Raw genomic sequence first — 16,168 nt, 5'->3', positions numbered from 1 at the left:
GCTTTTGAGCAGCTCCAGCCCTGAGAACTCTTCTCTACTGGCCGGGAGAGACCTCCGGTCTGAGGTCAGAGCACTGGCCAAAGAGGCCAGCCCGTTGTTTTCCTTACATCTCCTTCGCTCCTCTGAGAGACTTTGTGTTGACCATCAGGGTTTTATGTTTGGAGGCGCTGGTGATGAAACTCCGGTACCTGGCCTTCGAAGGGAAGTCAGCTTATAATAATGAGTGCTTGACCTTGAACCGCCACATTCCACAGAGGGACGCGCAGCCAGCAATGAGGAATCACTCAGCACATTCTTGTCGCGTTGATACTCTGTTGTGTCTTTTCTCTTATAAGATTTATTACTTTAGATTTGTGTGAAAGCAATGAGTTGCATCACAGCATTTTTGTCAGGCTTCCGTCTTGTTATTTTCCTCCCCAGCAGGTCCCCCACACCCTCTGCCTGCTCCCTTTCCTCTCCCAATTCCTCCCATCTCCTGCTCACTTTTCTCATGCATTCCTTTACAATCCCTATTTCTCTCTTCCCTTAAGCTCTCCTCCTCTCCAGCCACAACCCCCTTTCTAGTTTTGTGACCTATGCACACACATGTAAACACACACACGCACGCACACACACACACACACACACAAATTTAATTGACCCAGGGAACTAGGTTTTACTGTGTATCCCAGGCCAGCCTCAAACTAGAGATTCTCATGTCTCATCCTTCCAAGTACTAGGATTGTAGGTGTGCAACACTACACCTGGCCAAAAGCAAAGATCTTCAGAGGACAGAATCGAGGGTTGAAATCGCGATGCTCAGCCCTTCTCCTCTGTAGCTCTGAGCCCCTGGCAATGGCTCTGGCTCCCTTAGGAAACGCCATGGCCAGCAAGCTATAGCGAGACTGGCTCCTGCCTTGCCCAGAAGATAGGCCTCTCGATGGTGACAGCTGTTGAAATAAGAGCAGCGGCGGGGCTGCGTCCCCGGCACCCGGCCGCCCGCATGGCTATCTTATACCCAGAAATAATTACATGGAAACTGTATTCTTTCAAACACTGCCTGGCCCGGCTAGGTCCAGTTTCTTATTGGCTAGCTCTTACATATTGTTCTAACCCATTTCTAATATTCTGTGTAGCCCATGAGCTGGCTTACCAGAGAGGATCTTAACCTGCATCTGTCTGGAGTGGGAGCATCATGGCGACTCCTCCTCTAACCTTCTTTCTCCCAGAATTCTCTTCTGTATACTCCGCCTACCTAATTTTCTATCCAATAAAATGGGCCAAGGCAGTTTCTTTATTAGTAAGAAATCATTCCCACATCATTTCCCCTTTTTCCGTTTAAACAAAAAAGAAAGGCTTTAACTTTAGCATAGTAAAATTACATATAACAAAACAGTTATCAAGTAAGAATTACAGTTACAATATTTATATCTATTTTATCTCTTATCATAACTAAGGAAAACTATAACTATTTATTCTTCAACTCCATCAAAGACTCCAGAAGGATATAATATTATCTAAGTAAACAAGAAATAAGAAAACTCTAGAAATGACAGAGACATCTCGCTGCCTGGACAGTCACCCAAAGTTCCTCTGTACCGTTGGGGCATCCATCTTCGGCCTACAGGCCCATGGTATCCAGAGACATTTCCATGAAGCAGGAAATTTCAAAGACAGTTCAGTCATTTTCTGCTGTGTCCTGCAGAATGTCTCGCAGACTCTTTCATGAATCAGGAACCCCGAAAGACCATCTCACCTTTAGGCAAGTTCAGCAGTCCTCTCTCTGCAGGTTCTCTGTGTCCAGTTTATGCAACAGTCCAGGCAAGAGCAGTTTCTTGCCCAAATGACTATCAAACTCCATAAGGATCCTCTTCGATGCCCATCTTCCTCTTGAAGTAGCTGGTGCTGCCAGGAGCAGACGTGTCTCCTTGTCATGAAAAGTCCTAAGTTATTAAAATATTTTAAATGCCATATTCTGCAGTCTTTGAAAGATATGAAGAATGCCTATCTAACTGAAATATATCTCTATATATCTAGAAAATCTAATTAACATGACTACAAGCTTAACTATTAGCGATGATTATCCATTAACAACCTATATTTCCTAATTATACATTACATTTTTAAATGAACTACACAATCACAATACCTTAATCAAGATCAAAAATACATATACATATAACAAAATTGACCTTAAAATCCATACCAATGCAAATTATTCATATCTATATCATATCCCCCTTTAAATGTAAAAGAACATTTATAAACAATATTTGGGAACATGGGCGTAGTTTTTTCTCTCCAAACTGCTTCCTGCTGAATAGGGGCGTCGTTAATTAGGTTGTTCATGATATAACCTGTGTGCTAGTTTCATCTCAGTTGGCAATTGAGCGAAGCAATTTTTTGAGGGTGTTCACAGCAACCTTTCAGGAGGGCGTGGTCTATCATACCAAATCGGAATAGATGCAATCCACAGGGTCTCATCCTCTGCAAAAACAAAAGAAGACCCTCTCCAAAGCATCATATCCTTAGACCCAAATTCTGAAATCATAATACCCTCATGAAATCCATTTTGGTTTAGCTTGGCAGCCCATATAATGAAATGTCTCTCTGTACTTAGCTCCTTCACAGTCAAAAATTTTAAAGAAAACACAATGTACATAATCCAGACTCTCTGTGAATTTTCCATTTTTACGTGGCTTATTTTTCTTTATTTCTCTTAATCTATAACTATCTGTACTTCTGTACTCTGTCTCTTTAAAGACTTTACCCTTTTTCTTTTTAAGACATTAACTTTATTCTTTATATTCTTTTTCTTCTCTTTCCCAAGCCTACGTACATTTATCCAACAGTGTCTGAATCTGTTTTATTGTGAATCTGTAACTTTTTTACTATCCAGGAGCACTTTGTTTTGCGCCTTTAAATCACTAAGCGCTTAAGAATCTAAGCTGTGACATTCCTAGGTCAAAAACAGGTACTGTATGCTGGCCCCGCCCAGTCCAACATGGCGGAGCCGCTCGTGCCTCTGATCCTTGCACATTGCACCATTAGCATGGCGGAGCTGCTTGTGCCTCTGAGCTGCGGCACACAATGTCCCCCTTTTAGGCACACAGCAGTCTAGTTGCCATCAAACAAATCGTAGCACTTTAATCCAAATGCTCCATTCATAAGCTCTGTCTCCCGCCGGAGCCAGACAGAGATCACAATGGCGGCACAGCCCAGAAAGCCGGCATTTTAAAACAGCCAGTTTTTTCCTGCTGCCGAGTCAGGACAATTTCTTTGCGGCACGCAACCCAGAAACAGCAAAAAGCTGTTTTAAATTCTCTCTCTCTCCTTTTTAAGCCCTCTCAGGTTTTTAAGTGGATTTAGCCCATCACGTCTGGGCGCCATCTGTTGAAATAGGAGCGGCAGGGCTGCGTCCCCGGCACCCGGCCGCCCGCATGGCTAGTTTATACCCAGAAATAATTACACGGAAACTGTATTCTTTCAAACACTGCCTGGCCCGGCTAGGTCCAGTTTCTTATTGGCTAGCTCTTACATATTGTTCTAACCCATTTCTAATATTCTGTGTAGCCCATGAGCTGGCTTACCAGAGAGGATCTTAACCTGCGTCTGTCTGGAGTGGGAGCATCATGGCGACTCACTCACTCAGCTTCTTTTTCCCAGCATTCTCCTCTGTCTACTCCGCCTACCTAATTTTCTGTCCTATGAGGGCCAAGGCAGTTTCTTTATTATTAACCAATGAAATCAACAGATAAGATACAAGACCCACCTCCATCAGACAGCCATCTGGGAGCAGTCTCATTCTACTTCTAGGGACAAAGTCTGTGACTGTGTGTGTGTGTGTGTGTGTGTGTGTGTGTGTGTGTGAGTAATAAAGTAATAAATCTTATAAAGTAATACATCACACACGTGAGCTCACACAGAATAGAGACTGTGTGATTTATATATGTATACATGTGTGCATATGCATGTGTATGTGCACATAGACGTCAGAGATCAATGTTGGTTGTTTTCCTTGTTTATCTATTTAAAATGGGAGGGGCACCGGCTGACAGAGGACAACTTTGAGGAGTCAAGCCTTTCCTTCCACCTTTCCAAGCATTCGGGGTTGAGGTTCAGGTCACCTGACTACTAAATCAAGTACTTTCACCTGCTAAGCTATCTCGACACACTGAACTAGCTCTCAATGGCTTGGCTAGCCTGGCTGGTCCGCAAGGGCCAGGCATCCTCCTGTTTCTACATCCCCAACACTGGGGACTCAGTGCACAGTGTTTTACGTGGGTGTGGGATCAAACTCAGACCCTCACGTTTGTGCCACAAGCACTTATTGGCAGAGCCAACCCCTACCCACAGTTTAACCCAGTTAACCCAGTTTAACACAGTTTAACCCAACCCCTACCCACAGTTTAAACCCAGTTATTTTAAGTACAGCTATTTTAAGTTCAGCTACTTCCAATTGCTGCATGGGTTAGGACAAGAGAAGTCTGCCTAATAAGCCTCATGGAAGGACCCAAAGACATTAAAAGCTTGTTTATATATTTTTTTTTCTTAGCTGTTCCTGGTCTAAAACAGAAATCACTCACTGAAGGTCCCTGAGACACAGAAAAACATGGTCTTAAAACTGACCTTTTCCGATGTCCCTAACGCCCCTGCAAACTATGTCAAACATTGACCATTTTCTCGTTGGGTATTTCCTTTAAAATGGCCTGCTGCTTATCAGTCTCGCACATTTTCCCAAGAACTCAAGGGGGATTTGCAGTGGGATAATCCAGTTCATGTGCTAAAAATGAAACCCCACAGACCTCGTGATGTAATGAAGAGAGTGTAACAACAGAGGCTCTGAAGGAAACCGGAAGATTGGGTATCTTAAAGAGAAAAACCACACAGATACAGCGCTGGCCTGCCGAATTGCTGACCAGGTTTCTCCACGCACAGAGCTGGGGTTTCTGTTAGTAACTGCAGCCCTGATGTGTTGAAAGGAAAACCAACCACCATTAGTCTGCTGTGCTCCTGCATGGGAGAGGTTACATGTCTTTTCAATGTGATATCTTAAAGTGGCTTTAATTTTTTTATTTTTATAAAAATTATATTTTTATATTTTAATATTTTACACGTATATAAAACATAAACATATATGTATATAACACACACACATATATGTTTTGTATTTCATGTTGAAACAGCAAACATGCCTACGTAGTGTTCTGGGTTCTACATAAGGAATCTAGAGCCTGGGCGAGCAAACTGCTTTCCAAAGCTCACAGCTAGTGAAGGGCAAGGAGATGTCTGCATCCCTGTGGGATTCAACACTGGAATCTGTGTTTTCAAGACTTTCCACGGCACAGGGACAGTGTGTGTGTGTGCGTGTGTGTGTGTGTGTGTGTGTGTGTGTGTGTGTGTGGTTGACTGCACTCTGTCCCAATATGTTAGTGGGAGTTCCACAGAGTAACCTCTTGTCACATACACATACTGGCCAGCGGCTGACAACAGCTGTCTTCTTTTATGGCTCTCCACTGTACTTTATGAGACAGGGTTTATCAGGGAACCCGAAGTTTTGTCAGCAAGCCCCTGTGACCCATCAATGCTCTCCCTAGCCCTAGGGTTATAGGCACACACAACCTCATGCAGAATTCGTGTGGGTGCTAGGAATTCAAACTCAGGTGCTCACGCACAGCAAGCACAGGGCCCACTGAGCCGTCACCCCAGCCTCCAATTCTGTTGCTTGCTAGTACTAGGAGTCTAGTTGCTTCTCCTTGGCCTCAGCTTACTCATGTATAAAGCGAAGTTAAATCCCCTCTGGGACGTTTGATTACTGTGGGGTTCCTACCACATCTAGTAGTAATGGAACAGACTCAGGCCTTGACATCCAGTGACTTTGACCCGGTTCTTGTCATCTCCAGACACTGTCTTCGTGTAAGGGCATCCCTCAGAAGGTCCCCTGTGACCTCTGGAAGGTCAAAAGAATTGGTCTCCACCCGTTCACTTTCATCACTTTGTGCATGTCCTCCAGAGCACTTGTCTCGAGCTGGTCTTACACACAGCTGTTTGTCTGCCCAGTCTCTCTCTACCCCTGACCCATCTGCAAGCTACTGAGTTTTGTGCACCACTGTCCCCAGCACTGGATGTGGTGACAAGCAAGTTGTTTTTAAAATGGCACAGTGGGAGCTGGACTCGGGGGTACACAGCTGCAGTTCCTGTATTTTAGAGGCAGAGAGAGACAGGATCAGGAGTTTGAGGGTAGCCTGGTCTCCATATTGAACTCTAGGCAAGCTGGAGCTACTTCTCTGTCTGCTAGAACCCAAGTCTCTGTCTGTCCGTCTCTGTCTTGGTCTCTATCTCTCTTTTTTAAATATGTGTGGGTACTTTGCCTTTTTGTGTGTTTGTGTACCCCATTTGTGCCTGGAACCCACAGAGACTAGAAGAGGGTTTCAGTTCCTAAGAGCAGGCACGTAGCTTCAGGAGTTGAATTCAAGGAGGAGCAGCCACAGTTCTTAACCACTGAGCAATCTCTCCAATCCAAGACCTTGTCTCAAAATAAAACAAAATAAAAATATTTTTATTTTTATTTAATATTATTTAAATATTATTTAAAATTTATTTAATATTATTGCACAGTGGCAATGCTTCCTTGCAAATTTGATTTTATTTATTTTAATACTTTTATTACATGTGTGTGGTACAGAACTCCTCTTAAGAAAAACTTAGGGGAGTCTGTTCTCTTCTTCTATTATGTGGATCCCAGCGATTGAACTCAGGTCTTCAGATGTGGGGAGCAAGCGCCTATACCTGCTGAGCCATCTTTACAGCCCAGCAAAGTTAATTTTGGAAGCTATTACCAGGATTGTAGAAAAAAATGCCAATGTTTGTGATAGTAAAAAAAAAATCAGAATAAAATTGCTTAAAACATTATGAGATTAAGAGCTTTTTCCTTCCTTCCTTCTTTCTTGCTTTCTGCTGGCCACAGGGTAATGGCTGGGAGTAAGTTAGCATCATTGTTTCAATTTTCCAGAACGTCTTTATAACCACAAACTGTTTTGTAATCAGATTCATATTTCCAAGAAAAAGGGAGCATGAACTTTTAGTAAGCTGCCGAGCTTGATGCACTGCCCCCCCCTTCAGCATTTCTAAAGCGAGCGTGTTAACTCACCTCGAAGACCTTTACTTATGTTGAAGGCCTATCCACACCAACTAATAACAAAACTGAACTTTAGATGAAAATGATGAATCGCATCTGGGAGGGACCTCAGAAACTTCCCCACTTTTAATTGACTGGAGCCAGGACGAGGCATCTTACCTAGACCTGTCCAGACAGACATCTGTGCCCCACGACTCTGCTCAGGGAATCTGTGTTAAGAGGGTGATGGTGGGAGGAGCAGTCCAGAAGCTGTTTTAACCAGGGCGGGCTCAGGCAGCAAGGGGAGGGAGGGCAACCTGGTCTAACTGACAGCAAAGCTGTGGACAGAAGTGAGGAGGAAGATAAGGAGGGCTTCATGGTTGACAGCCATCATGGGTGATGTGGTGCTCCCTCCACAGCAGGCATGGGTGATGTGGTGCTCCCTCCACAGCCGTCACGGGTGGTGAGGTGCTCCCTCCACAGCAGGCATGGGTGATGTGGTGCTCCCTCCACAGCCGTCACGGATGATGTGGTGCTCCCTCCACAGCAGTCACAAGTGAAATGGTGCTCCCTCCACAACAGTCACGGTGATATGATGCTCCCTCCACAGCAGTCACGGGTGATGTAGTGCTTCCTCCACAGATGTCACGGGTGAAATGGTGCTCCCTCCACAACAGTCACGGTGATATGATGCTCCCTCCACAGCAGTCACGGGTGATGTAGTGCTTCCTCCACAGATGTCACGGGTGAAATGGTGCTCCCTCCACAACAGTCACGGTGATGTGGTGCTTCCTCCACAGCAGTCATGGTGATGTGGTGCTCCCTCCACGGCAGGCATGGGTGATGTGGTGCTCCCTCCACAGCAGGCATGGGTGATGTGGTGCTCCCTCCACAGCCATCACGGGTGGTGAGGTGCTCTCTCCACAACCGTCAGGGGTGGTAAGGTGCTCCCTCCACGGCAGGCATGGGTGATGTAGTACTCCCTCCACAGCAGTCACGGGTGGTGAGGTGCTCCCTCCACAGCAGACATAGGTGATGTGGTACTGCTTTCCATTGATACAGAGTCTTAGGGTCTAGCACTTAGATGCTAGTGGCTACATATTTTTGAGGTCAGTAAATATAAGTTAAAATTTGTCTTTGTATGTTATCTGAGCGTTCTTAGATACTTAATACTTCTAAATTCATACTACTCAAAGATAAAACAGTGTTCGCTTATTATTTTGATAGCTGACAAGTAAGTGAAAGTCTTGACCTTTTCAGAAGCTCCATATGAAGGTGTCCAGAGTTGGTTTCACTTTCCTCCTGCTGTTAGAGTTGTAGATATTAGAAAAAGAAAAAAGAAAGCAAACTCATTTTTTCCCTTTATGGAAACAAAGAAACTGAAGAGTGCTTTCTCTTGGCTAGAAGTTCCTAGCTTCAGCCCCTCGCACTCTGTAAAATTCCTGTTTCATGATCACAAGTCTGCACCTTGCTGAATGACATGTCCCAGGGGCAATTACTGTCCGGTTCCCAGAGCAGACACTGCTCAGTTTGGTCTATCTGCAGGCTTGCAGCTCCATTCTCAGTCACTGATTCTGGGGTCCCAGCTGCTCAGGAGAGACAGAATCCTACCCAGAGCCTCCCCAGACACTGAAGACTGCTGCTTGTGACACACCCCTTCACTCCGCGTATCTCCCCAGTCATACCATGGGTACACCTCAAATAGATGCACTCCACCTCCTCACATCCGCAGAATCCCAGACTCTGTCTCCTGGGCCTGAGCTCCCACCAGAGTCCCAGCTGTGCTTCTGTCTGTGGTTGTTCAATCTATGCCCTTACTAATTCTCCTAAGAAACGTCTTACCCCATAGGACAGTCTGTCTCAGGGTGTCCCCACTGTGCTCCAAACCCAAAGGGCTTCTATTAGGAGGCAAGCCGTAAGCATGGGGTGGAGTCCTGAGTGGCTGTTTTGATTCGTCACTGTCTCGCTGTAACAGAGTATCTGAAGAGCAAGTTAAGAAAGAGGAGGCGTATGCTGGCTCACAGTTCACCAGGTAGAGTCCATGCCAGCCATGGAGACTGCAGCAACTTGGTTGATGGTGGTAGGTGCTTGTGGTACAGTTTGTTTACATCTTTGTGGATCGGGAGCAGAGAGTATGCTGGGAGTGAGGCTAGGCTGTCATCCTTAAAGTTCTGGTTCTGGTGATGCAACTGTGCCTCCCACCCCAAGGTGCCCACTGTATCTCAAACAGGCCCCTAGAAAGCAAAGCAGGTCTCCTCCTCAAAGACAAACAAAACCAGTGTTCTTTCAGAGAATCTCTTCTCAGAAGAGCAAAATGAAAGAGTGGAGCTAGGGCGCATGCCTGAAATCCCAGCACTTGGAGTTAGAGGCAAGGACATCAGAGGGACCTTAGTAGAAAAGAGGCTCGGAGTAGCACCCCGAGTGGGACAAGGCTGACCTTGGAGTGTTCCCAAGCTACCCAGGGAAGCCCTTCTACAGCTGCTGTAGAAAAACACCAGCTGTGCACAGAATATGCCTGTGGGATACAGGAAGTTGTTTGATTTTCAGGTCAGATGCACATGGTTTCCTTTGGATTCTTTTTTAACTCACTTAAATCTCACAGGAAAGTGGAGATGACAGTCACACCTCAGGATGATTGCAAGGGTCAGAGGAGACCGATACTCCTTCTAAAGCACTTAGAAGTATGTCCAGGGTGGTCATGTATGCAAAATGCAATTTTATTTTATTGTTTGTTGAAAAGGGGTCTTGATTTGTACTCAGGGGAGTTATAATTTGCTTAGCCTGGTCTTTTATGATCCTATTTCCACCTTCAGAACGCCGGGATTATAGGCATGAACCACCACACTTAGGAATGCTATTTGGATCTGGTTGATGTCTGTGAAGACACCTCATGACTGAAACAGGGAAACCAAATCATCTCTGTTCTAGGGGAAAAATATGTTCTGCTGGACATTAAAATATAAACTTAATTTTAAAAAGAAACCCAGGAGATGGCTCATTGGTTAAAGAGCTTGCCACCCAACTGCAAGGACCCAAGTTTGGATCTCCAAAACCCATTTAAGTGCCAGGTGAGCTCGGTGGTCCAGCTTCTGAGATTCCCCAAAGCAAACTGGTAGCAGGACTAGAAAGCTCTGGGTTTGATTGAGAGATGCTGCCTCAATGGATAAGATGAGACACCAAAGACAAAGTTCCAACATCAACCCTAGGACTCCACCACCATGCAGACACACCACTCTTACATGCATGTCTAGACCCATGCAAAAAAATGCACCACACACACACACACACACACACACACACACAGATTCCCCGGAAAAAGGTACCAAGTCACATGGCTAACACAGACAAGAATTATGGGCTAATATAAGTTATGAGAGTCAATAAAAAGCCTGAGCTAATAGGCCAATCAGTTTATAATTAATGTAGACCTCTGTGTGTTTATTTGGGACTAAATGGATATGGGACTTGGTGGAACAGATACCCCAGACAACAACTATCTGGCCAGCTGGTTCTTAATTTAAATATTATTGTTATTGTGTGTACATGTGTATCTTGGCTTAGGGGTCAGAGCACTCCGGAGGGAGCCCTTCTCTCCTTCTGCCATGTATGGCCCAGGAATTGAACTTATCCCATCAGCTTTAGCAGTGTGTCAAGTGCCTTTACCACTGAGCCATCTTGCGGAGCCCCAGCTAGTTTTTTTTTTTTTTTCACACGCCAGTTTCAGTCTTGCTTTACCCTTGTCACCCGCCTCACTGCCTGTGTTTGAATGAATCCCCTTTAAATGCAGGCATTTGCCAGCATGAAAATGGGACCATGAGAGTTCCTCACAAACCTTTTTAGGTGGCATTCTCTGGTCCTTACGGAACAGGTGTCACATGTGTAGACATAGTCTTAGCACCCTGTGGCAGTAAGCAGACAACAAGTTCTGATACATTTGGTTTATTTTGTGTATGTGGGTGGACCACAATGCACCCGCGGGTGTTAGAGGATTGTGCGTGGACCACAATGCACCCGTGGGGTTTAGAGGATTGTGCGTGGACCACAATGCACCCGTGGGGTTGAGAGGATTGTGCGTGGACCACAATGCACCCGTGGGTGTTAGAGGATTGTGCGTGGACCACAATGCACCCGTGGAGTTGAGAGGATTGTGCGTGGACCACAAAGCCCCTGTGGGTGTTAGAGGATTGTGCGTAGACCACAATGCACCTGTGGGGGTTGGAGGACAGCATTTGGGAACTGGTTTTCTCTTTCTGCCTAGTGAGTCCCAGAGATTTGAGTCAGGTTGACAGGCTGGGTGGCAGGCGCTTCTATCCAATGACCCATCTTGGCTGCGCCAAAGTGCCATTTGGAAGCAGATGGCAGGCCCCCGTCAGGCACAATACCTAGAACTTGAGCCACTCAACCTCCACAACTGTGAGGAAGTAAAGTTTTTACAAATTACCCACTCTCTGGGAATTGTGTAATAGTAACACAAAATGGAGTAGGAAAGAAAAAGACAGAACTTTTTTTTTTTTAAAGAAAAAAATCTCACTCACTTAGTTTAAAACAAAATACCCAGGGATGGAGAGATGGCTCAGGGGTTAAGAGGACCCCAGTTTGATTCCTAGGACCTACATGGTGGCTCACAACCACATGCAACTCCAGTTCCCAGACCCAATACCCTCTGCTGGCCTCCTCAAGTACTACACACATGGTGCACAGACATGTGCAGGCAAATCATCCCCACACATAAATTTTTTTAAAAGTCTTTTTAAAAAGACAAAACCCAAAAAAGCTAAGCACATCAATTCTCAAACTGTTGAAATAATCACAAAAGTTTCTTCTCATGCTGCACAAAAAAAAAAAAAAAATCATTTTGACGGAGGCTTAATATGTCTTTTTTTTTTTTTTTTGGACAGAATAGTTTTCTCTTCACTGACCATTTATGCTTGCATGTACGGGAGCAGGATCAAGTTGTACAGTCTTTTAACCAGTTCCTTCACATACCTAAACAGTGCATGGAAACAGGTCCCTTGCATGGTGGACACCACGCTATGTGTGCATACTCTTGCAGGTGCTGTGTACACTTGGAACAGAGAAGGCTGTGTGGTCAGGAGGAAAAGGAGAGGTAGGAGGCAGGAGTGATGGTCAGTACAGAGTCTCCTCAAGTCCAGAAGGGGGACTACTGTACAACCTGGCCCCAGGCAATGTGGGGAATGGATGGCAGGAGGATCCCTACTTTCTCTCTCTCAAAATGTGTCACTGAGAGCAGATGCAGAGTCTGAGGACAAAGCCTCCCACAGTCCTGAGAAGCACCCTGTCCTCCGTGGTCATTTTAGAAGGCCATGCCTAAAACACAGAGGGTTGAGTGAAGAAGCCCAAAGCAATGGTTTCTGATTTCCAAGTGTAGCTCGAGGAGCTCAGATTTGGGGAAATCACAACAGTCAACATGTAAAATTAAAATCAAAGCCTAAGGGTTAGCTTTCTGCAGCTAACTGGTGGTCTCTGCTCACACACAGGCCCAGTTCACACATAGCCTTCATGACCAGACAACTAGCTACTGAGCTCATCCAGGGAACCCCCTTCCTGATGTGGGATTCCCCTCTGTATGTTGTGAATACCACTGGTTGATAAAGGACTGCTTTGAGCCTACAACAGAGCAGGGCAGAAAGAGCTAGGTGGGAAAAACTAAAGTGAATGCTGGGAGAAAAGAAGAAGAGTTGGAGAGAAACCATGTAGCCCCGCCAGAGCCAGATGGAACTTTAGCAGGTAAGCCACAGCCACATGGTGATACACAGATTGATAGAAATGGGGTAAATTAATATGCAAGAGTTAGCCAATAAGAAGCTAGAACTAATGGGCCAAGCGGTGATTTAATTAATACAGTTTCTGTGTGATTATTTTGGTACTGGGCAGCAGGAACCAATAAGCGGGCCCGTCCTCCAACACCTTCCCTTCCCATCGCTACCCCTCAGGACTCCCCCTAACCTCAAGAATCCATCTCTGCTAAGGCCCAAAATCCCCCTTTTAGTGGCTTTTCCAGCTCTACACACAGATGTCAAAAGCTGATGAGTTTATGGAGGAGGGCAGAGGGGATGGTCCTTTCCATCCTCATCTGCTCTCCTCTGCCACAGAGATCTGAAGGGATGAGGACAAAGCCTCCCAGGCTTAAGAGCTGACTGTTTCCATTACAGACTGGTTCTTCCAACCCTAAAGGTAGGCAGGTGAGGGATGAAGCTCCCCTTTCCAGTAGCATCGGGAAAGTCTCAGCTAACTTCAGGGGCAGTGTAGAATCTAATGATGCTCTCTGTGGTCCCCCATGAGTCTGATGAGCACCCTTGATTTACCCTAAGGTGCAGGGTGTGATACTTCACTAACCAGCAGCTGCAGAAGAACACACTTCTTGTAGTGATGGACAGGGAACAGTCCATCTCCCTAGAGAAGGAATTTGGTATCTTGGGTCCCAGAGGAATATGACTAAAAGTGAGGGGTGGAGTACCTAGTGGAAAGCCTTGGCTGTTAACTCTAGGACATTCCATCCTAGGGGCTGCTGTTCCTTTTAGGGGTGTCCTAGGTAATTGCTCTGACAAAACCTATGTGTTCCGCATGAAAGAGCTTTGTTATACTGAAACACTAAAGGAAAAAACGTTCAGTCATAGCTGAATCCACACATAGTTACAAGAAATTTAATGTTAGCCGGGCAGAGGTGGCACACACCTTTAATCCCAGCACTCGGGAGGCAGAGGCAGGCAGATCTCTGTGAGTTCTAGGCCAGCCTGGTCTACAAGAGCTAGTGCCAGGACAGACTCCAAAGCCACAGAGAAACCCTGTCTCTAAAAACTAAAACAAGAAAAGAAAGAAAAGAAATTTAATGTTAATGAAAGAAAAAGAAAGAAAGGCTCCTTTTTAAAATCCAAGTACAACTGTTTAAACCATTTTACCAAGATAACAATTTATATTTACTACCGGCATGTGTGCATAGTTTCTTACTGGTGGCTCCTGTCAGAACCAGTGAAGAGATCAGTACTGGAACATCCTAGTAACAAATGCAACCACTTCAACATAAAACAACATAGAAAAAAAACCTGTACTCACAAATTAAGCTCAACTTCCTCTTAATCTAAATCATATCTTATAAAGCTTTCTTAAAATGGAGCAATTAGTTTTCTTTCCTCAGTATCTTGTGTTTTAAATACTGAATACAGAATGCTGAACTGTTGCTTTTACTAGAATGGAAAGAATCATCTTCCAATTTATTCTAGTTTATTTTGTTCGCAAAAGTCTGTATTTTATTTCATTTTTGCCTTTTTGAGATGAGATCTTGCTATATAATCCAGGATGGTATTGAGCTTAGAAACATTATTTTAAAACTGTAATTATATGCATGTATGTTGATCTCTCTCTCTCTCTCTCTCTCTCTCTCTCTCTCTCTCTCTCTCTCTCTCTCTGTGTGTGTGTGTGTGTACAACTGCAATGTCTAAGAGCATTGGATATCCTGTAAATGGTTGTGAGTTACTTGTGTGTGAATCAAATTTGAGTCCTCTGCAAGAGCAGTAAACATTCTTAAGTGCTAAGCCATGTCTTCAGCCCTTGGCATTGAACTTTTGGTCTTTCTGTCTCAGCCTCCCCAGGACTGGTATTACAGATGTATGCCATCACACCATGCCTGGCTATATTTTATATAGATGGTAAAGACAGGAAAGCAGTGGTTGCAGTGAATATACCAAAACACAGACATACTTCCAATTACGTGGGTTAGTGAACTATCAAGTTGTTTGTTAATAATTTTCTTTCCTGAATGAGAAAGTAAGCAGAAACGGACTCGGATTTTCTAACTGCAGATTCTAAGCACATTGTTGTCCCAACCTAAGGGGAAAGCTCTGGGTAAACTGCAACTGGTTACAAGGCAACTTGTAAGTGCATTTGGTCACTGTAGAGGCCTTCGCAAGAGCTGGACTCCCAGTCTTCAGGAGGCGAAGACACATGTATCCCAGAGGAATCCGACGCCAGCCTGGACTGCCATAGGCTAAACATGCATATGCACAGTCATGGATAAAATAAAACAGATGCTTCCAAGCCCCAGTCAGTGGCTCTCCAGGTTCTGGCTTCTCATCTCGAAAGTTTAGCCCTGGATGGTGGTGCACAACTACAGTACCAGATACTTGTAGACCCAACTACACAACTACCACATGTACACACACACACACACACACGCAGTGTTTTGCTAGTACACATCTGAAAAGAAATGTAATGAAAGAGTGAGCACAGAGCTTTCTTTGCAGTGGCATTCTCTTTCCAATCTGTTCAGGGTTGCTAAATTCAGTGCTGCGTTAGACTTCAAAAAATGTCTGAAAGTAGGCTGCCATAGAGATGCATGCCTTTAGCCCTACCACTCAGGAGGCAGAGACAGGCAGGTGAGTCTCTGAGTTCGAGTGTGTTCCAGAAAAGGAAGGGCTACACAGAGAAATCCTACCTCGAGAAAAACAAAAAAAAAAAACAAAATGTTTGAAAGTATTCCAAGTCACTCCACAACATATCATAGCACAGCTACTGCTTAAGGCAAAGCTGTATTGGGGAGGCTTCTGTAGAGAAATCGGGGATTACTTCCCAGATTACACGTGGTGTAATGAGCTCACTAAAGGGGGCGGGGCGGGGCGTGGTTCCACGGTTCTATTTTTAAAGTGTTTATAAGCCTATCCTTTATTGCCAAAGACACCAGGAAAGGGAGAGACAAATCTCACGCAGCAGGTCGAGGCAACCTCTGTGCTATTCTGGGTTTCCACAAAGAAACTAAAGAGTAGCAGTACTTTAGTTTCAACCGAGACCCGCATGCAAGTCTCTCTCACCAGTGCTAAAATCCACGGAGTTAAGCCGCAGAACAGCCGGGTGCAGGCGGCTTGGTTGGTGCGGACTATGCTTGTTCACTCTCTGTGAGAACCGAAAGGTCAAGTCATCCAAAAGGAAAACTAAGAGGGGTTCCTGTAACCACCAAAGTGATGCCCAGCCTCTCTCAAGTCACAGCACTCACGTAGCGCTCTCACGTTTACAGAAATTGCAGGTGGCTTTCTTCTCCACGAAAATCTAGTCTTGCTT

The sequence above is a fragment of the Alexandromys fortis genome, unplaced genomic scaffold, assembly GCF_014885135.2.
Source record: "Alexandromys fortis isolate MF-2015 unplaced genomic scaffold, M_Fortis_MF-2015_v1.1 scaffold_54, whole genome shotgun sequence".
Classification (NCBI taxonomy): Eukaryota; Metazoa; Chordata; class Mammalia; order Rodentia; family Cricetidae; genus Alexandromys; species Alexandromys fortis.
The sequence above is the reverse complement of the archived record's forward strand: the minus strand, read 5'-3'. Positions refer to the sequence as shown.